The sequence below is a fragment of the Vipera ursinii genome (assembly GCF_947247035.1).
Source record: "Vipera ursinii genome assembly, chromosome: 3".
NCBI classification, from domain to species: Eukaryota; Metazoa; Chordata; class Lepidosauria; order Squamata; family Viperidae; genus Vipera; species Vipera ursinii.
Genome location: NC_139516.1, coordinates 123,903,009 through 123,925,864, shown reverse-complemented (window position 1 = coordinate 123,925,864; position 22,856 = coordinate 123,903,009).

Genomic DNA, 22,856 nt, shown 5'->3' with positions numbered 1-22,856 from the left:
TACTTTGATATTAGCAAAACATATTTAAAATCTTACCCAAGTCTCAAATGGCCCAATTAAAACAACAGATCATGCTCCAGTTTCAAATAGTTATACGCCTCTATTGAGAAAACTAGCAGAAATTAAATCCTATCAAGTAAGATGTATAGTAAGTACTAAATGTGAGATTGAATAATTATTCCCAAATATACTGGAAGGCTTTAAATTGATGTGAAATGTATGTATTAAACAACTTAAATCATTTTAGAAAAGACAAAATAAAAAGTGTAGCTAAACTAAAAAGGGAAAATCAGTGAATGATTAAACATTCTCTCGTACTCTTTCTTACACACACACACACACACACACACACACACACACACAAGTTCTTTGAAAATATACAAAAACTTGAAACAAAGAGAGATCTATGGGATTCAGGTACCACAAATGTTAAATTTAAAACAGATGTTTTCTGAACAGAGGGGAAAAAAACCCTTAAAATTCTTAATAGGCTGGGGAAATTACAATATCATAAGATAGTAAAAGGTTTAAAGCAAGATTATGGGAAGATTTTAAATAAATCAAAATTTATTACAAAAGAATAAGCAAGATTTTATTTTCAGTTATCCATATGGAATAAGTGGATTAAGCCAACAAATACCTTCTGTATCAGAATGAAGCAAATCTGGCTAAAACAAAATCACCCAGATAAGTTTTGTCTATTTTTAGAACAAATATTTCAATCCCTGCATTCTTTCGTTTTCAAAATCCTTGAAAATGAGGCATGGAATAAATGATACATGGAGATCAACTATCGCAGTTCCATTATCTAAACTCTGTAAATATCATAGATATCTGAAATCTTTTGTACTTTCTGCATTATTAAATCAAGATTATAAGATTTTTATTTTAACACTCCTCTGTCTATATATACACACACCAAGACACACATACATAAAACTCAAACTGACTGCATGTCCAGCAGGCAAATAGCTGATTCAGTTTTCAGATTATTTAATAATAAAATGTAATGGTTAAGCTTCATGACATTGTTAAATGATTTTGGGGGGAGGGATATTTGTAAAGTTTTCCATAGACTGAAACGGACATATTAATACCTAATAAATGTTTTATAAATGGAAGCAGCAATGATAGGTAGGTAGGTAGGTAAGGATTAAGATAGATAGATAATGGATGGGTAGACGAACAGACAAATTGATTTTTGGCCTTTATTTTCAGGTCCAGTTGAAAGCCGGTCCACCCCCCCCCCCCCTTTACTTTTATGTTAGCCAAAGAACTACTATTAGTAAAATTAAATGAGATAAGCACAAGAACAAAAATTCAACCATGGTCTGAATATTTCTGCAGATAACATTTTACTTCTCTTATCTAAGAGGCAGCAATCACAAAAAGGCAGGAATTAGAAATCATTCAATGTTCCTCTCAATAAACTAAATCTATTTTTTAAAAAATTGTGGACTATTTCCTCCAGAAATAGAAAGTCACAAGGCCAACAGGGTTTACAGGCAGGCTGAAGGCACAATTCTCTAAACAGGATTTTACTTTGTGGCGAGTGGCAATATTCTCTTCCCACAGCATTCTGTCAGTGCAAAGCACCTTTTTTTTCCTACCACCTCCTCCTTCATGAAGTCTTCTACTTTGTTTTCATTCCCAGGGTATTGTAGAAAACTTATAAAGCAAAGGAGCAGCTTCTTTTAACATGCTGTAAACAAGTTCTTGGGTTTTGAATTTGTATTCCGCCTGAGTAGCTTTCCTAGCAACATGAGCGAGGTTGATTTCTTGGTGTTTCTCCAAATCCCCTTTTTTGGGCGAGATGGGGAGTCCCTGTACCACTCTTCTACTACAGCAAGTTAGATTAAATTCTCTCTTAAATTCTCTCTCATTTAAGAAGCCATGCTCAGGATGCTTTCCCTGCTTGCTTGTCATTTAATTACTCTTGCAGAATTCTGAGATACAAATCAGACTCCAGATAAATTCCTACATCCTAGAAGAGATTCTAGAATTCAAGACATTCTAGAAGACATTCGAGACATTCGTGTCAGGTCTAATATCTTTTTTTTAGAATCATTCAGCAAACTAATAATTATAATTAATACTTTAGATTAAGAGGACAGGTCAGCTGATAGATAGCTAAGTGGTTGAAGGATAAGAAGCAATTATGCTTTTTGTATCTTTAACTTGCATGGTGTCTGTTTAAATAATCTATCAAATCTTATGCAATTTTTTTAAAAGGAAGTGGAAAGTAGGAGTAAGCTGACATTCCTAGAAATAGAAAGATTCTCATGGAGATGATATTTGGTATAATTTTTCATTAATGTAACTTAAAATGTGTTAGGCCTCACATTAACAGCAAGCAGATACTGTGACTGCACCTAACACCATCAGTTCTGCTGTTGTTAAATGAATCACTTGATTTCACATGACCACAGGATGCTTTGACCGCCGTATGTTCAAGGACCAGTCATAAGTCTTCTTTTCCAGCACTGTAAGTCTAAATGATCACTGAACGAGGCAGTCATTAACTGAGGATTACCAGTACTAGCAATTTCCAGTTTAGTTTTCAGCTTGCACAATCCCAGTCACTTTGCATCCATTCCACAAGTCATATAGGGTCTTACCTTCATTTTTTATTGGCAAGCGGTTTTTCAGATAAGCGGCTGTGTTCTTTTCCCCAAAAATATTCTAATGACTTTGAAGCAAGCAGAAAATACCTATACAAATACCACGAGTTCTTCATGACCGGTTTTTACTGTTGCCCTTTGGGAGGAGGTTTCAAACAACTAGATTCTGTAACAGCTTTATTCTATATAGTTCATTCCTTGCGAACTTTCGAGACTTCGTCTGCTATGCATTCAAAATAGATTGTGTTAATCTAAGTTTTGGTGTCATATTTGTATTAAGTTGGCATTTTGCTGCTGCTGCTGTTATTATATTATTATTGTTATCCTTAGGATAGATTGATGAGCAGGGCATTGGAATTTCATTTTAATATATGCCTTTGCATATGCAAGTAAATGATAATAAAGGTTATCTTATGCCTTTCTTTTTTTCCAACCCTTTTTTGATCATGGGTCTAACAATAGTCTACACATTTATGACATTATTGGACAGATATTTTTCAAATTACCAACTGCATTATTCTCACCTGTTATCTGACATTAATTTCTTAATTTCCTCAATAATTATTATTTACCTAAGCAGAGTACACTTTTAATTTCTTAAAATAATTTACTCTTAATGGTTAAGAGATAAGAACAAATTTATTTGAGCAGCAGCCTATAAATGTTAAAAAGTAGTTTTCCCTGCCTTTCATTTGGATTGTCATGGGACCATAAAAGTCTGAAAAAATAACTACCAACTGGTGATTGGCTTGTTGGATTCAGTCCCAGGAAAACTATTTCCTTTGGCTTTCAAACAACAATCACATTTTTATTCTCTTTCTTGCAAGAGCAAATAGTCAATCCATCCTTTATTTTCTTAATAACAGCATCATTTCTGTGACCAAAACTTTCACACCATCTTGTAGGATTATTATTCTGCTTGCTTGAGGATGAAAAAAGTTCCAACAAGTTAGCTACATTGTGTTTTCTCTTCAATATTACATAATAAGATTTCTGTGGCAATGTAAGCTTCCAATGCAAATTTCATTTTTAAGCACAGTTGTACCACCATATCACATGACAGAATAGACATGTGTAATTTGCTTCTAATTCACGTAAATAACACATTTCTTGAAATATTCCTATTATGGTTTATCAGGCATTCCAGTTTTATCCTAAATTTTCCACATATTTTTAATTTAATTTAATTTAATTTAATAATTTAATTTGTATACCGCCCTTCTCCCGAAGGACTCAGGGCGGTGAACAGGGCAATACACAATAAAAATAGAATACAAAAATTAAAAAGCCATTAAACATTATGCCCATAAAATTAATACATATTAAAATTAAAACTATTTATAAAAACCCAACCCCATCCCGTCAGACCAGGCCAGCTTGTTCAAAAAAGAAAGTTTTGAGATCGCGCCAGAAGGAGCGAAGGTCGGGGGCCATCCGGAGCTCAACCGGTAAGCGGTTCCAAAGGTCTGGCGCGCCCACAGAGAACGCTCTCCCCCTGGGGGTCACCAATCGGCATTCTTTGATCGGCGGCACCCTGAGGAAGCCCACTCTGTGGGAGCGCACTGGACGGAGGAAAGTTGACGCCGGCCGCAGGTGTTGCCGTAGGTAATCCGGACCCATGCCATGAAGGGCTTTGTAAGTCATCACTAACACCTTGAACCTCACCCGGAGAGCAACCGGTAGCCAATGCAGCTCGCGGAGCAAAGGTGTAACATGGGAGTATCGGGAAACTCCCAAGACAACTCGCGCGGCTGCATTCTGCACCAGTTGGAGTCTCCGGGTGGACCTCAAGGGCAGCCCCATGTAGAGAGCATTACAGTAGTCTAGACGAGAGGTCACGAGCGCATGAGTGACTGTGTGCAAGGCATCCCGGCCTAGATAGGGCTGCAACTGGCCGCAACTGGCCGCAACAGCCCATTCCATGAGCTAAATTAACGTGTCCTTGGTAACGGTCATCAGGGCTTATAAATGGATTTTTATTGCAGATATAATGATTCAGAGGAGCCATCTATAACAAGTGTCGGGGCATGCTGACTTCCGGTGTGGTGTTCGTTCACGATAATGCTTGCCTGCACACTGCTAGATGAACCCACGAACTTTTGAAGCAGTTCTGTTGGAATGTTTTTGATCACCACCCCTATAGCCTACATATGGCGCCGAGCGACTACTACTAAGGAATTTCAAACTTTGTAAGATGTTATGACAAGTGCCTCAATTTAAATGGCAATTATGTCAAAAAGTAATGTAATGTTGTAGTTTTCTAATGCGCGTAATAAAAGTTCTGTATGTGCGAGTGTCTGTCATTGATAACCAAACGGAGGTTTATTTCCAAATTGCTCTTGTATATGTATGCAATCCTGTGGAGGCTTGATTTTTGTCTAGAATGTGTGGTCTCTTTAATTCTCTCTGTTAGATGGGTCTTGGCATTGTAAATTCTCTTTTAATGCGTTCCCTTCTGTTTCAATAATGACAGAGTATATTTTTCCCTTTTATCTTATATAGAGAACTCCTTTGGCTGCTTCATTCAAATTATGCTGGCATAACTCCAGTCTGGCAATTACATTCTCACATAAAACTCTTCAATTAGATTAACTCTGCTATATTTTTATAGTTTCGTGGTGGCAAATTTAATGACAATTCCTTGATTAAAGCATCTAAAAATTCACACCAGTTTGGTTTAGTGTCTTTTGAATAGAAAGATATTTTGACACGTATTCCACTAAACTTTCATTTCCTTATAATTTCAGACTCATGAATGTAATTCTTCAGGTATTCCAGTTCTAATAACACTATGCTTTCTCTAAAATTTTATTCAGGCACTATGGACATGAAAACAACTGTCCCTCAATTAGGATGTTTTAAGTCCTAATGAGTAACCACAATGTGTGCGGACTGAGTGCTGGTTCAGCTGTATGCTTGATCAAGCATGTGGAAATAAATGGAATGTTTTTAACTAGGGTGCTGTTTAGTTCTGGCTCCCTGCTGAGCGCATGACACTTTTGTTGAAAAATTGTTGTTTAGATTGCACCCAGCCCACTCCCAAGTCTCTAGATCCAAGTTACACATGCTACTCAGTACAACAAGCCAAAAATATACCGATATTTATTTATTAAACATCAGCAAATATTTAAAGAATGCTAACTAATCGAAGAGGATAAAAAGCAGGGAGAGAAGCATGAACAAAAGCCAAAAGTTGGATAACCACAACTACATTTTCTATACCCATATCTATATAAAAAGGGGCAAGATTTTCCTTTGGAAGTAATACTCTGGCTTGTTCCAAAGGGAGAAGCCTTTGATTATTTCAACTTTAGCTCTTTTATGAACATAGCAGTAGCAGAATAGAATTACAAAATAGGACACCAAGTGATCCTTCCTCTGTTCTGTACTATCAGGAAAATAATTTGGTAGATGGGGTGATTTATCCAACAAAACAGAGGCAATTAGTTTAGCAACATTGCAGCTTTCTGTTGGCACTGATGTATATGTTGAATAGAAACGTCTGGTATATATTTCAATATTAAATTCCTTGCATTTAGAATTTTCTGTGCATATCTGTTTTAATTTCAACAAAGAGCTTCAAAAAGAACAATAAAAAGCTATCTGAGATCTGAAATGGGTCAAGAATACTTTATTGATCTGGTGGCAACTGAAAGTAAAATAACTCACTCTGAAGCCTGATAAACTGATATTTGCAAGGCATAAAACAAGGATAATGTAATTTCAAATATAAAAGCAGCTGCTTTCTCTTTCAAGGGAAGTATGTTCTGCAAGTAATAAAAAACATTTTAAAATAAAACTAGAAAGAATTTGGCTGTTATATGGTTCTCTCAGATACGCGTTCTGTGGATATTGCCATCCTGAATACATAATTTTTAACACTGCATGCTTCAGGAATTAACCAGTAACGTTGACCTGGACTTGTGTGTACAATTTCCTCCAAACTGGTGTTATATAGATCAGTAAAACTGATCCTGCATATACTTTGATAAAATCAGAAGTGTTTGAAAATCAATATATAAATAAGTTTGAAAATTAAGAATGAAGCTATAAACCATTTCAAGAAGGTGCAAATGGATTTATAGAAGATATGAATTATCACAAACAATAATATCAGCAAGGTATAAGAAAGCTGTGAAAATATAACTGAACCGCTCAGCCAGAATGCTGCACTTACAGTTGAGTACTTTAGAGATAGTGAAACTGCCGGTGTATACATTGCTTCTTTGACAATGAAAATTAATTAATAGGGAATATTTTCAAAAATGAAACCCAATTCTTTTGCATCTTCTTAAGCTGAATTTTAACTATACATAATCCTTGTATTTGACATGTTGAGAATTGAAAAACTTAAGTTTTTAATCCCAGGACAACTTTCCCAGTCAGGTTTGGCATTTTTGTTTACCTATCGAGTCCTTACCAAGGACCTGGGATTGGCAGATTTGAGCGTGTTACAGATATCGTCGCAGGAAGAAGGATATCACCAGATATCCAGGAACTCCAACATCTAGCGTGGACCTTTTTAACCTGGGTGACATCCGAGCTGGCAAGGCTTTCTGAAATTGATGTCTCACTGTATTTTTTATGGGAGAGAGACTCTTTGTCTGACTCCTCTGATGAAGCCTCTCATCAGAGGTTGAACCTCTGGCATAGCTCCCATCTTCTTCAGAGCACACAAGCCCCACAATCACGTCAAGGTAGTGTTTCACTGGGGACTGATGAGGATGATTTACCAAGAATAAAAAGAAGTGTGAGATACAACAGCAGGTAAGAAGCTAAGAATCCTGGTAGGCAACGCCAGTGCCAGTGTAGAGCCACTGCTTCTTACCAGGACAGACGGAAGCCTGAGTTCTAGTGCCCCTTAGCTTTGGGCCAGTCACTCTCTCTCAGCCCAACCCAACAGGGTTGCTGTTGTGGGGAAATAGGAGGAGGAAGATGTGTCGGATATGTTAGTTGCCTTGAGTTATTTGTAAATGTAATAAATGCGGGATACAGATAAATACTGTAAATAAATACCGAATGTTGTTTTTTCAATATGGGGGGAGGGGGGAGAGGAATTGCAGTCATTTCTATTGCTTACACTTCTGCCCTAACCTGCTCTGCAACATACCTGGACACTTGTTGGATAGTGTACGTGAGGGGAAAAGAGTGACAAGAGAACTGAGGAGAAACAGGACTTTTAAATAATTAAACAGAAGAGAAATATCTAGATCAAAGGTGTTCCTCGTCTCTGGCAACATTTAAGATGTGTGGACCCAGATTTCTGGGAGTTGATGTCTGGTCTTCTGAAAGTTGCCAAAGTTGAGACAAACTTATCTAGATTAACAGATGGCAATCTATTAATTAATGGCAACCCAACTTCTTACCAACCAATTAAAATAAACCCAAGTCTTTCGACCCAGTTCAAAGTAGCCCTTTTATCTAGGTCTTTTCCAATTTACGTGTAGTCAACAAACTGGATGTGTTATTTCCCGGTGATTTTGATTCCTCAGCAGCTATAATTCATTTTAATGAATAATCCAACCTAAAGCCAAAGAGAGTTTGTGCATAATAAGTCAGCAAAATAATTTGCTTATGCATTTCCAATATTTTATAAAGGATTATTCAAATCTAGTTAATGCTGCTATTTGATGTACGGTTAGAAGCAAAGCACATGTAAGACTTCAAAATAGTAGTAAAGCTCCCAAGAGCAATATTTATGGATGCAGCTCTTTTGAACTGTAGGATTTTTAACTTAATAGACATTATAGGTAAAGGTAAAGGTTCCCCCGTACATGTGTGCTAGTCGTTTCCAACTCTAGGGGCCGGTGCTCATCTCCGTTTCAAAGTCGAAGAGCCAGCGTCTCCGTGGTCATGTGGCCGGCATGACTAGACGCCAAAGGCGCACGGAACGCTGTTACCTTCCCAGCATAGTGGTCCCTATTTTTCTACTTGCATTTTTACGTGCTTTCGAACTGCTAGGTTGGCAGAAGCTGGGACGAGTAACAGGCATTCACTCTGCTACGCGGCACTTGGGATTTGACCCGCCAAACTGCCGACCTAATAGATGTTATAGCTATATTATAAAAAGTCCAACACCTTTGTGATTTATGGTTGCATCGGATAAGAATGTTTCTACAGTACACTCAGCACACTTTTAATATTGCAACTGTAGAAATCACTCAAGATGTTTTATTACTGGTTTGGTTTCTTCTAATTCCTTTTGCACGTCTTCAATTGTATGTCCTTTATTGCCTTTACAATCCAAGAAATTAGGCACAAACCCTTCTGAAATGTTTGCCGTGCCCACATTACTTCTGTAAGTTAAACTGGTGCAATTACCCAATCATTGTGGCTCTTTCCCCTGCCTCCCAAGGCCATTTGCCACATACTTATTACATCTAGGGACTGGACAGCACTGAATAATACTTTGGAGGAAACTATCAAAAACAGGAGAAATGTTGCCTGGATTCTTAGCAACTAATATATAAACAAATAGTATAGCACTCCAGAAGACAGGCTTAAGATACAGGAGGATCTGATCAGACTTGAACACTGGGCACTATCTAACAAAATGAAATTCAATGGTGAAAAAAGTAAGGTTCTACATTTAGGCAGGAAAAATCAAATGCACAGGTATAGTATAGGTGGTACCTTGCTCAATAGTAGTAACTGTGAGAGGGATCTCGGAGTCCTAATGGACAATCACTTAAATATGAGCCAGCAGTGTGCTGCAGCTGCCAAAAAAGCCAACACAGTGCTAGGCTGCATTAACAGAGGAATAGAATCAAGATCATGTGAAGTATTAATACCACTTTACAATGCCTTGGTAAGGCCACACTTGGAATACTGCATCCAGTTTTAGTCACCATGATGTAAAAAAGATGTTGAGACTCTAGAAAGAGTACAGAGAAGAGCAACAAAGATGATTAGGGGACTGGAGACTAAAACATATAAGGAACGGCTGCTGGAATTGGGTATGTCTAGTTTAATGATTGAGGGCAATAGAAGAATGGGACGACAGAGAATGAGGTGGCTGGATGGAGTCACTGAAGCAGTAGGCGTGAGCTTAAATGGATTCCAGAAGATGGTAGAGGACAGGAAGACTTGGAGGAACGTTGTCCATAGGGTCACGATGGGTCGGACACGACTTCGCAGCTAACAACAAGAAGTTTAATGAAGAGAAGGATGAGGGGGGACATGATACCAGTGTTTCAATATCTCAGGGGTTGCCACAACGAGGAGGGACTCAAGCTATTCTCCAAAGTGTCCAAAGGCAGGACAAGAAGCAATGGATGGAAACTAATCAAGGAGAGAAGCAACCTAGAACTAAGGAGAAACTTCCTGATAGAACAATTAACCAGTGGAACAACCTGCCTCCAGAAGCTGTGAATGCTCCAACACTGTAAGTTTTTAAGAAGAGACTGGACAGCCATTTGTCTGAAATGGTATAGGGTTTTCTGCCTGAGCAGGGGGTTGGACTAGATGACTTCTAAGGTCCTTTCCATCATCATCATCATCATCATCATCATCATCATCATCATCATCATTATTATTATTATTATTATTATTATTATTATTATTATTACTTAGCTTATCCCATTTGGATGATTTACTGGAAAATTTGTTGGGCTCTTGCAAGTAATGATTCTCAGAATGGTGCCAGTTCTGGCTTGAATATTACAACTTTAATACATCCCTAACCAAGAATGTTTGAGGCAAACACAGTGGTACCTTGGTACATAACTGCTTTGAAACTCATCGAATTTGGTATTCGACGCATTTTGATGCAAAATTTTTGTCCTGATACTCATCATTTGTTTGTCACTGAATACATAAGCTAGAACTTGTCGGCGTTGGCTGCCTTGTGACTCACTACATTATTCCTTATGGGAAAAAATAGCTTGGTACTCATTGTTTTTGATACTCATCGCACCTCCTGAAACCAATTACCAATGAATACCGAGGTACCACTGTAATATGAAAACATAAACCAAACTTTTGCAATCGGAATACCTCCAGACCATCCCAGTTGTACGTTAAAACCTCTGGAAGGACTCCAGCTGAAGAAGTGGATTTTGCAGGCTTATAGGGAAAGTATCATTCTAAATAAATCTGTCTGTCACTTAGCAACCAGTTTGGCTATCTGTATGCATTTATGAATGTTTCTTCTTTTTGTCTTTATGACAGCAATTGTGCACACTAAATATTTCCCGGTGCATTACCAAAACAAAACACACTTCCTGCACATTTACGTGCATGCCATTTTAGTGTTTTAAAAGAAATACCAACCTATAATCCTTTACCTATTTTAATACAAAGTAGTGGTTAAAAGGCTGAGCTGCGAGTTCTCAGGTCAGTCCTGACTTTAATAATGAATTTGGTGGGCAGCTTAAGACAAAACACTGACTTGACTCTCTTTATCTCCTGTTACAACATGACAACAATACAATTCTGTAAAGTCACGACAACAGTATGAACTCTGCTGAACATTCTAAAGCATTTTATACATGCTCTGCATTACAAATGATTTAGCTACTCACTTCTTGCCATTTTGGCTGTGGTTGCTGCTTTTGATTACTTCGGGATTCAAGAGAATTTGGAATCCAACCATTGCCAACTGTAGAATAGTTAAAGCATCTGTCACTTATACTATAATGAGAAGGCCAATTCTTGAATTTTCATTTACACCGAGGCTTAATTAGATTATCTTAATTTGTTGCATAAATTTTCTTTGATGCTATGCTTTGAAATTGAAAACACAATATGTATCTGCATAGCACAAAGTACAGCTTCCCAGCTTTTCCTTTTTTAAAAAAATAATAAACTGGGAAGCACATTTTTTTAGAATTGCTTCAAAATACAAATGATCCGCTGGAAGGATATGAGCCTCTATGATTATTTATGAGAAAATAAACTTTATATTTTACTATAATGTTTCATTTTCAACTCAGAAGGTTCTGCTTATATTACCGGTAATAAAACAAAGCTTTGACTAAAAATAGTAATTCAATAGTTTTTGTTAAATCTTTAGTAAATTTGAACTTATTTTTTCCTATCCTGGAAGCTTGCCTTAAACACAAATAAAGAAAGAAATTGATTGGTTAAAGAAAAGGACTTTGGGACCTATCAAGTACGAACTTGAAAATTTCTTTCCCGACAATAAAGTAAATAATTTCTTACCTTTATTTCATCCTTCCTCAGATTGCTGACTTTCAGGTGCCTCAATCTTAAACTTTTGGCTATGCTGCCTAGAAATACTGGGAACCAAGTCCAAAATATCTGAAAGATTTGAGAAAAACTGCTCCAAGCATTTTTATGGAAGTTCATACAGCCTAAGAGCTTACAAGGTGATGAAAAACATCCTTTTAAAAAATATTTATAAACTTTTAAAAGTGTACGGTATATAAATTTCTAAGTCTAACTAAAGCATTTACCTTACCGTGATTCAATCTCATTTTTAAACTGACAGCTCGCTCATAAAATGAATGATATATTTTGCTGAGCTAAGAACTTAAGGGCAATTCAGAAACTGGAGAAATGATTTTGCCAGTAAATTCCATTTTAATCTATGAGACTTATTTTTAGGTAAATATATTTATGCAATATGATTATGTTGAAGGCCGAATTTCTATTTTCCATTTTATTACAAACAATAAACAGATTATTTCACTTCGAAAGTATGCATGCTGTGGCCAAGTATTCATGAAGTCAAATGAACAAGTGTGATCCTGACTGTGATAGGCATAATCTACCAGGAAGAACACTGCCACAAAGTACATTGAAGTGAATCAAAGTTCACTTCATAGTTATACATTAGAGCACAAGAGCAAACGTGCACTCTTCTTTATGTTTATAGTATGGACATCATCTGGGATGTTCTTTCTCATAATAGTCAAGAATAGTTTGAACCTGAGACCTAACAGATTTCTTCAAGAGAAATACAATTAAATTTCATTATAATTGGTAATGCAGTTAATACATTTTTGTCACTTAGTTGTAGATTGTCTCAAAGAGTTTAGCACATCTTAAAAAGATTTAACTTTAATTACAAACCTGTCTAATAACTAAACAGATAAACATGACAACCTGATTATTTTCAATTAAACCTAAAGATCATTTTTAATTTTTTGCTGCTGTCTTGTTTTTTAACATTATTTTTTCTGGTATAATTTCCACAATTGAACAGAATATTCAGTTATCAAAAGTCTCTCCATTATTATTATCAGCAATATCTCCACACTGTGCCTCCAATCATATATTACACTATAAGCTAAAAGCAAACAACTTTATTATAATTTATCGTGTTTTGGGGGGAAAAAACTCTTTTCCAGAAGAAGGCATCAAAGTTGCAAGAAAATTTCAAATATATTTCATACACACACACACACCCCCTATATATACACACACTTTTTACTGCAAATAAAAATATATGAACTGACAAAGAAAAGGAAAAAACCACATAGAAGTGATTTTTTAAGTGAAAAAATATAACAAAATAAAAAAGGTGTATCACTTTAGCTGTAACGTTTCAACATATAGCTATCTAATGCAATATATACTGTACATATATATGTATACTGTATACGTGTGTGTGTATACATAATTACATAAATGTATGTTTCACGATTATAGTTAAACAAGTTATAGTGCATCAGCTTGGGAGTGCTGTCCTTTGCGAAAAGTAAACCAAATATTTAATCCAGGAGATGAGGTTGCATACAACAAACTGTATTACATTTCTGATTTATAGTTTTTCCAATTAGATGCCAATTGCTAGATTTTAATAAGGTTCTCAAAAAGGGTATTGTGACTTCTTTATATTATCAGCCCTGAATTTGTTACTCAATTTTCCTGTTAAAGCCTTTTTAGTTTACTAAACATTCTTAGAAATTAAGTTATAACTTTTCTCCTATCTTTGTCACTAGTTAAGTTTTATTTTATTAAAAGTCATAAAACAGATTTTGCAATTAACAGCCTAGGGGTGATTATGGTTTAAAATATCATCAGAGATCTGCTGAATTCTAAAGATTTAATCTGATGCAATTCTTGCCCTGCTGCATCAGTTGATATTCCAATACTTCGGGGGGGGGGGGGAGGGTGTCAAAAAAAGACAGGTTGGAACAGTACAGAGGAAAGCATAGATAGAGCTGGGAAATATGCATGCAGACAACAAAAAATAAGTCACCTTACTGAATTCATGGGAAAAGAAAACTTAGGTGCTACCCAGAAGCAATTATTGTGAAATATCTTTTTTCCCATCAAGAACAGCTCTGTTGAGAAGGATGACAAGTTTACCAGTATTGAGTTAGGATTAATTTACTGGATACGTCTCCAGTAAACTATGAAAATGCTAAACATTTTGCAGAGGCCATTGAAAAATTAAGGACTCAGTCAAGAAAGTTATACAGTAGAGTCTCATTCTCAGCTAAAGCTGTTGTATGATTGACAAGCACAAATGGGGTGTGAAACTTTTACAGGAAAAAGGAAATCATAGGCAAATGTATGTGTTTGCTATACATGACTCTGGGTATGTCTATCAGAAAAACACACCATAAAATTTTATTTCCTGTTTTCAGCCTATCTTGAAGGCTATCAAACAGGCAGTAGTCACACCGGACAATTCATATATTTGTGTAAATTACTAACAAAGAATTAAAGGGAAACTGAGATGCATTTCTGACTCCTTAGTCGTCCTCAGTCAGCTATACCCTTCTGAGATTCGAACCTGGGTGCATACAAGGCAGTGTTATTTGCCTCTAAGCCACAAGGTCCCTCTCGCTCTGTTAGCTTTTTTCTGCAACCTTTTTTTCTGTTAGTAATTTACACAAATATATGAATTGTCCGGTGTGACTACTGCCTGTTTGATAGCCTTCAAGATAGGCTGAAAACAGGAAATAAAGATTTGCCCCATGTTTGAGGCCTAGCAAGGTAATCTAAATAGTTAACATTTGAAACATATCTTCCCTTGCAGAAAAAAGCTAACAGAGCGAGAGGGACCTTGTGGCTTAGAGGCAAATAACACTGCCTTGTATGCAATCAGCCCAGGTTCGAATCTCAGAAGGGTATAGCTGACTGAGGACGACTAAGGAGTCAGAAATGCATCTCAGTTTCCTTTTAATTCTTTGTTAGTAATTTACACACACACACACACACACACACACACACACACATAAATATAAATATAAATATAAATATAAATATAAATATAAATATAAATATAAATATAAATATAAATATAAATATAAATATAAATATAAATATATTATGCCACAAAACACAAAACGGGAGTTCCTGTGTACCAAACTGTACTAGGCGGATTAAGCAGTTTTGGCTTACATCTATACAAGATGCGAAATTCAGCTCCTAAGTAACTTTTTGGAGGGAAGTATATACATTTTTTCACTCATTATCCCACTCTATAAAGCTTTCTTCAGTCAAATTTTTAAGCATAATTAAAATCTTATCATTTAAGCTAAAATCTCTATGTAGAATTCAACAGAAGAATGTATTGTAGCCAAAGCACATACAAAATAAACTGATATTAGAAACAGTATTTATTTATTTATGTATTGCGACTCAAGGGGGCTTACAGGAAATAGAAACACAATATAAAAAGTAAAAATAATAAAAATAATAAAATAATAACCCCACACCCACGCTGACAACAACACACACTCATATCAGCCATTTACTGGGCTCCATCCCGCTCTGGGTTCCCCAGACCCACTGACAGAACCACATCTTCAGGGCTTTCTGACAGAGTGTCAGTGTGGGGCCAGTCTAATTTCTGGAGGGATGATGTCCCAGAGGGAGGGAGCCACCATGGAGAAGGCCCTTCTTCTGGGTCCCACCAGATGTACCCACAACATTCCTTGCCTCCCCGCTCTAGTGGGTTGGATGGATGTGACTGGCAAGAGACAGTCCCTCAGATAACCTTGTCCCAAGCTATGAAGGGCTTTAAAGGTGACAACCAGCACCTTGAATTGCACCCAGAAGCAATTTGGCAACCAATGCAGCTCCTGCAGGAGAGGTGACACATGTGCACATCAAGGTCTGCATAAAACCATGCGTTTTGCACCAACTGGAGGTTCTGGATGCTTTTCATGGGCAGCCTCATGAAGAGCTTGCAAGAGTCAAGACGGGGTGTGTGTGTGTGTGTAACTAGGGCAGGGGTAGGCAACCTTGGGGTTGTAAACAAAATACCAAAATCTAACAAATTATGTAAAAACTGTAAAATATTATATTAAAATAGAATTAAGAAATAATTTTGGCAAGGAGGTTTAAAAAAAGTTAATTAGCAATTAAACATTGTGAGTCACTGGAAAAAATGTCTTTTAAAAGCACTTTAAGTCAGTGTGGATGCATTATATTGGTAGTTAGTTCCTCAAATGCAAGCAAGGCTCACTCCAGAACGTAACCAGAAGTCCTGGACTTCCGGTTGGTCGCCATTTCTGTTGGACGGGAGAGTTCCTTGCTCTGGAAATCTCCTGCGCGTTGGAGGAGGGGGGCACTGCAACAGCACTGCGGGCACTCCAAAAAACCTCAGATCGAGCGTTCTGAGGACGTGGGATTCGGCGGGCACCCTACACATCTCCCCTGCTCCTCGGTAGACCCTAGTAAGGGCTGCTGAAAGCGAGTGGGGTGGTGCTGTGAATCTTCTTTGCTATCTGCTATCTTCTTTGCTATCTTCAGCGCGTGAAGCTGCGAGTCCCGAAGGACGTGGAGCGACCAATTTCTCCGTTAGAAATTAAGAGAATTTGGACAGTTGAATACCGTGAGAAGAATCTTAGAAGTCCTTCCCAAGCTGAGCTTTGATGTGAATTTTGCAGAAGAAAGTGATCTTTCAGTTTTACTGGGTTTAATTGTTTAGGACTTTAAAAATAATAAAGTGTTTAAGCATAGTAACTGTATTTCAACCCACTTTGAGAATTTCATTGTAAAAAGTGGTGCTATAAAACCTGAATACCAAGCATTCTTCTATTGCTTTCTCTTTCAGAGTACCAAGAAACTTCTGCTTACCTGCAACTAAATATGAAAATTTTGTGTAACCTGATAGTCAATGAGAGCCTTAACGTCCAGGAATGTATGCAATACTCTTTTTTAATCAATTTTGATCAGTTGCTTTTTCTGGCAGCAGCGAATTCCATGTTAATCACACCTTATAAATAATTTTTGACAGTTCTAAATCTATCATTTACTTTTTATTTTTAGAGTATTGGCCAATATTATATTTCTCTGATTCTTATAATTTTGTAAAGTAATAGCAGTACTGCTACGTACATAGACTCTCCTATTCCTGCACATAATCACTGCATAAACCTCAGTTAAATTTTGTATTTGAATTTTAGAACAACCAATCCAACAACATTTCCCACTATTACTATGTATGAAACACACATTAAAATATGGATCCACAAAACATATTTAAATGTCACAGCAGATACCTGAAAATGGTTGCAATAAAAAAAAGCCAGAACCACTTGGTGCGAGGAACTGCAGTCTGAACCTTGGCCCAGCACCTGCTGTTGCCAAGACAACAGCATCCAGAAGTTGCTGACATGACATAAAAACCCATATGTGGGGTATACAGAAGGTCTCCTATACTTTCATAAAGAAGCATTCTGGTTGGCCCAAAATTAGAGCATATAACCAGCAGCCTGTCCACACTGCTTGCAGATCAGGAAGAGACTAGGCTACAAAAAAATTTTTCCTCTGACATTTTTTTTTAATACACAAGATTAAACAGAAACAGAAATAATTGAGTTGGTTCTGTTAAGTCTTCATAAATGAAATGTGGCAATAGAAAAAGAATAATGAATCTGATGGTGAGGAAGCAGGGGGGGGAACCACCAAATTAGAATGATGTGTAATATTAAGAGCTATAAACTCAGACATACAAAATTCACATTTTGCTTCTGCTACGAAGACAGTAATATAGCATCATGCAGTCTTTCCATCTGCAATTTGGCGATAATCTACTGTTCAGAGATGTATTAGAGATAATGTGTTGTTAAGCATACAAACACTCAATAAAAGTGTTTCAAATGTTAGGTATGATGGTGACTGTGCTGGTAAGTAGCAAAAGTGATTAGGAAGATTTGAACCTAAAAAGAGCCCTAGAAGAACAATCCAATATTCTGTTCTAAGAGAAGAAAAGCAGAAACTTAGAAGCAAGACGTGAGCTCATTCACATTTTCCAATTATTAGAACTGAAAGACATTACAGATAGTCTTCAGTTTATGACAGTAAAGACCAGAATTTACATTGTTAAGGTAGTTGTTAAATAAGTTGCGTAAGGGACGCGGTGGCTCAGTGGGTTAGGACGCTGAGCTTGTCGATCAGAAGGTCGGCAGTTTGGCGGGTCGAATCCCGAGTGCCACGTAACAGAGTGAGCGCATGTTACTCGTCCCAGCTTCTGCCAACCTAGCAGTTCGAAAGCACGTAAAAATGCAAGTAGAAAAATAGGGACCACTACGGTGGGAAGGTAACAGCGTTCCGTGCGCCTTTGCCGTCTAGTCATGCAGGCCACATGACCACGGAGACGTCCTCGGACAAGCGCTGGCTCTTCGGCTTTGAAACGGAGATGAACACCGGCCCCTAGAGTCGGAAACAACTAGCACGCATGTGCGGGGGAACCTTTACCTTTACCTTTAAATAAGTTGCAGACAATTTTATGATCTATTTTGCCACAAATCACTGTTGCTGTTAAGTGAATCAAGCAGTTGCTAAGTGAATCTGGCTTTCTCTTATTAACTTTGCTTGCCAGAAGGCAGCTGGAAGGTCATAAATGGCAATCATGTGACTGCAGGTCATAAATACAAGCCGGTTGCCAAGTACCCAAATTTTGATCATGTGACCGTAGGAAGCAGCAATGGTAGTAAGTGTGGGGACCGACTGTAAGTCACTTTTTCCCCAGAGCTCTCGTAACTAAACAAATGGTTGTAAGTCAAGGATTACCCATATATTTCTGATACTGAGAGTAGCATAGAGCCACCATGACACTGAAACCCTTACCATCCATAGAGTTTTTGCTTATTTTTTTGTGCCTTCAAGTCAGACTTGACTCCTGGCAACTGCTCGGATTAATCCTTGTAGTTTTCTTGGCAAGGTTTTTTTTGGCAGCAGTTTGCCATTTCCTCCTAAGGCTGAAAGAAAGTGACTTTATGCCAGAGGTGGGGCTAGAACTCACAGTCTCTTGGTTTTCAGCCTGACGTCTTAACCACTAGACCAGGGGTAGGCAACCTCGGCTCTTTTAGGACTCGTGGACTTCAACTCCCAGAATTCCTGAGTCAGCATAACTGACTCAGGAATTCTGGGAGTTGAAGTCCACGAGTCCTAAAAGAGCCGAGGTTGCCTACCCCTGCACTAACCAAATTGCTAGTATTTCTAGAGTTGTTTAATCATCCTTCAAAATAATCAAACCTGGCAGCTATCATTTCATCTTATGGCATAATTAATTTCTTTGTGAAAACTTTCTTGTTTGTCTTAGACTTTCTTCATTGCATAACTTCAAATTCTATTACAAAGGGGGGGGAGGGAATGACATCTTCCTGTCCATTTATTTCACATCATAATCCAACCCACTATTGAAAAACAACTACTGGGATAACTGGAAGCAACTGAAATACTGCAGAAAGACGAAGTTTGGGAACGGGCATTTAATGTAATATATGTTCAGTTCAACCAAGGGGATACAAGTACAATGGATGATACCAGAAGAATCCCGGAAATAGCTTCGGCAAAGAGAAAGAAGATGCAACAACCGCAAGGAAAAGTCCTTGGGGAACAAACAGAGAAAGATGGACGTTGCCATGGGAACTAGAAAGGATGTATTCCAAGAGGGGAAAGACTGTAGACAAAAATGAAATGGTAGACTCTAACAAGGAATGAGAGAAATGAAAAGTAGAGCGAAGTATGTAACAGCAGCTCTGACTAAATGGCGTCAAGTGCTGATTGTTCTTTTCTGAACCTAAAATGTAGAAGGCACTGGCCCCATTCTTCCTGCACCATGGCTTACTTTTCCTTTCATCTGGATATTATCCTAGAGAAGAACATGTTCAGAAAGTATTTCTTCCATGCCCTGTGGAACCTATTGTTATTACCTCCTTTGATCTCTGCTACCTTTTGATTGATATGAATGAGCTTCTTTTGTCATTTCTCTTGACTGTGTAGGTCATGAGCTTCTCTAGTTCAAACATGGCTCCAATCGTCTTAGCATAGTCATAAAATCCTTTCTATAAATATATTTTCAATGCACATGACCTAGAGAGGACAGTAGAAGCAAATGTCAGATCTGTGTCCTAGGGAAGATGTGCTTAAGAAGAAGAGAAAAAAACAGGATGGGAGAGTCAGAAGAAGGATGAATTTCAACTGCAGTCATTCCAACTTGGTGCTTTCCAGATATGCTGTAGCCATTATTCCAAGCCAGGAATTGTCCAGTGAAATGGTCAGGGGGAAAAAACAAGGGAAAACCTGATTTGATGGAATATATTTAAAGAAAGAGAGGCATGATGTTTTAGTATCATGTACTGGAGGCGGTGCAGGTGTGGATGGGAAGGAACAGGCTCAGGCTGAAACCCTCCAAGACCGAGTGGCTGTGGATATTGGCATCTCGTACTGTTCAACAGGTTCCATCTCTTCTTATGGGGGGGAGCTATTGCCCCACTCAGAAAGGGCCCGCAACTTGGGTGTCCTCCTGGATTCACGGCTTAATTTGGAAGATCATCTAACTGCCGTGACCAGGGGGGCTTTTATGCAGGTTCGCCTGGTACGCCAGTTGCGCCCCTTTTTGGACCGAGATGCCCTATGCACGGTCACCCACGCCCTTGTCACCTCTCGCCTGGATTACTGCAATGCTCTCTACATGGGGCTGCCCTTGAAGTGCGCCTGGAGGCTTCAACTGGTGCAAAATGCGGCCACGCGGGTGCTTATGGGAGTATCTCGATACTCCCATGTTACACCACTTCTGTGTGAGCTGCATTGGCTTCCGGTTGCCCTCCGGGTGCGATTCAAGGTGCTGATAATCACCTTTAAAGCCCTACAAGGCTTAGGCCCGGGGTACTTGCGAGACCACCTGCTGCCAATGTCAACCTCCCATCGCCCGGTTCGCTCCCACAGAGTCGGCCGCCTTAGGGTGCCGTCGGCCAGGCAATGCCGGCTGGCGACCCCCAGGGGGAGAGCCTTCTCTGTGGGCGCACCGACCCTCTGAAACAAACTGCCCCCGGAGCTGCGGACGACCCCTGACCTTCAGTCCTTTCACCGTGACCTAAAGACCTGGTTATTCCAACAAGCGGGCCTGGACTGATCATGGTTTTTAAATTTGGTTTTTATTGGTTTAAATTGTTATTTCTTATATTGTTTAATCCTCTTTTAATTTTATATCTTTTTTATTGTTGTGAGCCGCCCTGAGTCCTCAGGGAGAAGGGTGGCATATAAATTTAATAAACCTTAACCTTAATAAACCTTAATGGAGTGCTTGAAGTATGTGTATACTTATGTGAGGACCTGTAAGGTTGGCTGAGATTTCTAGAGAATAAGAACTACAAAAAATTAAAAGGTGGGCAGAATAATGCAACATATAGGAAGCTAGAAAATTGCTCAAGGAAGGATCTTCTTAAGCAGCACTGAAAAGCCCTGCCTTCAGGATGATGTGATAGTATGTGTATGAGCCAGTCTGGTCTAGTTTGTATAATGCTCAAAGCACCAGGAGACCTTGAGTTCTAATCCTGAAAGTGAGCTGAGTCACTCTCTCTCAGCCCAACCCACCTCACAGGGTTGCTGCTGTGAGGAAAATTGGAGAAAGAGGAAATGTTGGATATGTTTACTGCCTTGGGTAATTTGTAAAATAGAGGCAGGAAATAAACAAACAAACAAATAAAATGTGTGTTCCACTGAATGACTAAGTCCTTCTTTTTTTTTAAAAAAAAAAGGCAATGGTTATCAGAGACCATACAGGCATCATCCTTCTCTTGAAATTGCTGTGTGCCGTCAAGGTTTCTTCTGATTTTTTTTTCACATTAGGAGATCTGATTCCTGGATTGCAATAACTTTCAGTGACTCAAGTTGAAGTCATAGGAATGTAAGTAACGATAAGTCATAGCTAAATGTGCAACTCATTTCAAATAGCAGAATGAAAAAAAATTAAAAATGTTTTTTTTAAAAAGTGATAAAATTATTAGTTAAAATTATTTTGCAATATAAAAAAGAGGGAAAATACTGATTTTAGAGACAAGCACTGAAAGTTTTATTTATTTATTTATTTATTTATTTATTTACATTTATATACCGCCCTATTCCCTGAGGACTCAGGGCGGTTTACAGGGAATTAAAAAATCCACCATACAAAAGTTAAAAAACCAAATTAAAAAATATTAAATTGTGAAACCCATATTACTTTATATAATTCCATTGCATTCCATCCCACCCCAGGGCTGTTCTCTGTTCTATTTCATTCCATTCTATATAACTTATATTATTAATACATTATTATTGAAGATGCATGTACTGGAAGAAAAGTCAAAAGAATTTGCAACTCAATATTTATCATTCCAAGGTAAAGTAAAGGTAAAGGTTCCCCCGCACATGCGTGCTAGTCATTTCTGACTCTAGAGGCTGGTGCTCATCTCCGTTTCAAAGTCGAAGAGCCAGCACTTGTCCAAGGACGTCTCCGTGGTCATGTGGCCGGCATGACTAGACGCCAAAGGCGCACAGAACGCTGTTACCTTCCCACTGTAGTGGTCCCTATTTTTCTACTTGCATTTTTACGTGCTTTCGAACTTCTAGGTTGGCAGAAGCTGGGACGAGTAACAGGCGCTCACTCTGTTACGCGGCACTCGGGATTTGACCCACCAAACTGCCGACAAGCTCAGCGTCCTAACCCACTGAGCCACTGCGTCCCTTTTTATCATTCCAAAGAGGGAAGCAAAAGGCATCTATCAGCCCTGCACTTTCCCAGAAGAGGGAAAATAAAACCTCCACTGCCTGTGCCCTACTCAAGCAGGAGAAAACTAGAACCTCCAGCGATAGCATTCTCTTCGTCCCTGCCTACCGCTAACTGAAATTAACCCACATGAAAAGAAAAGCAAGCTTAAATCTTCAGGCAGACAAAGAATTCTTGAAACACACTTGGAAAGTTATTGGTGTTGCTTCGGTATGTCAGAGGAGGGATCAATACTGACCGTGTTTCCCCACAGAGAATGGAATAGTGGGTCCATCTAGTCATCAGTTGAATGCAAAACGTGGAAGTGTACTTGA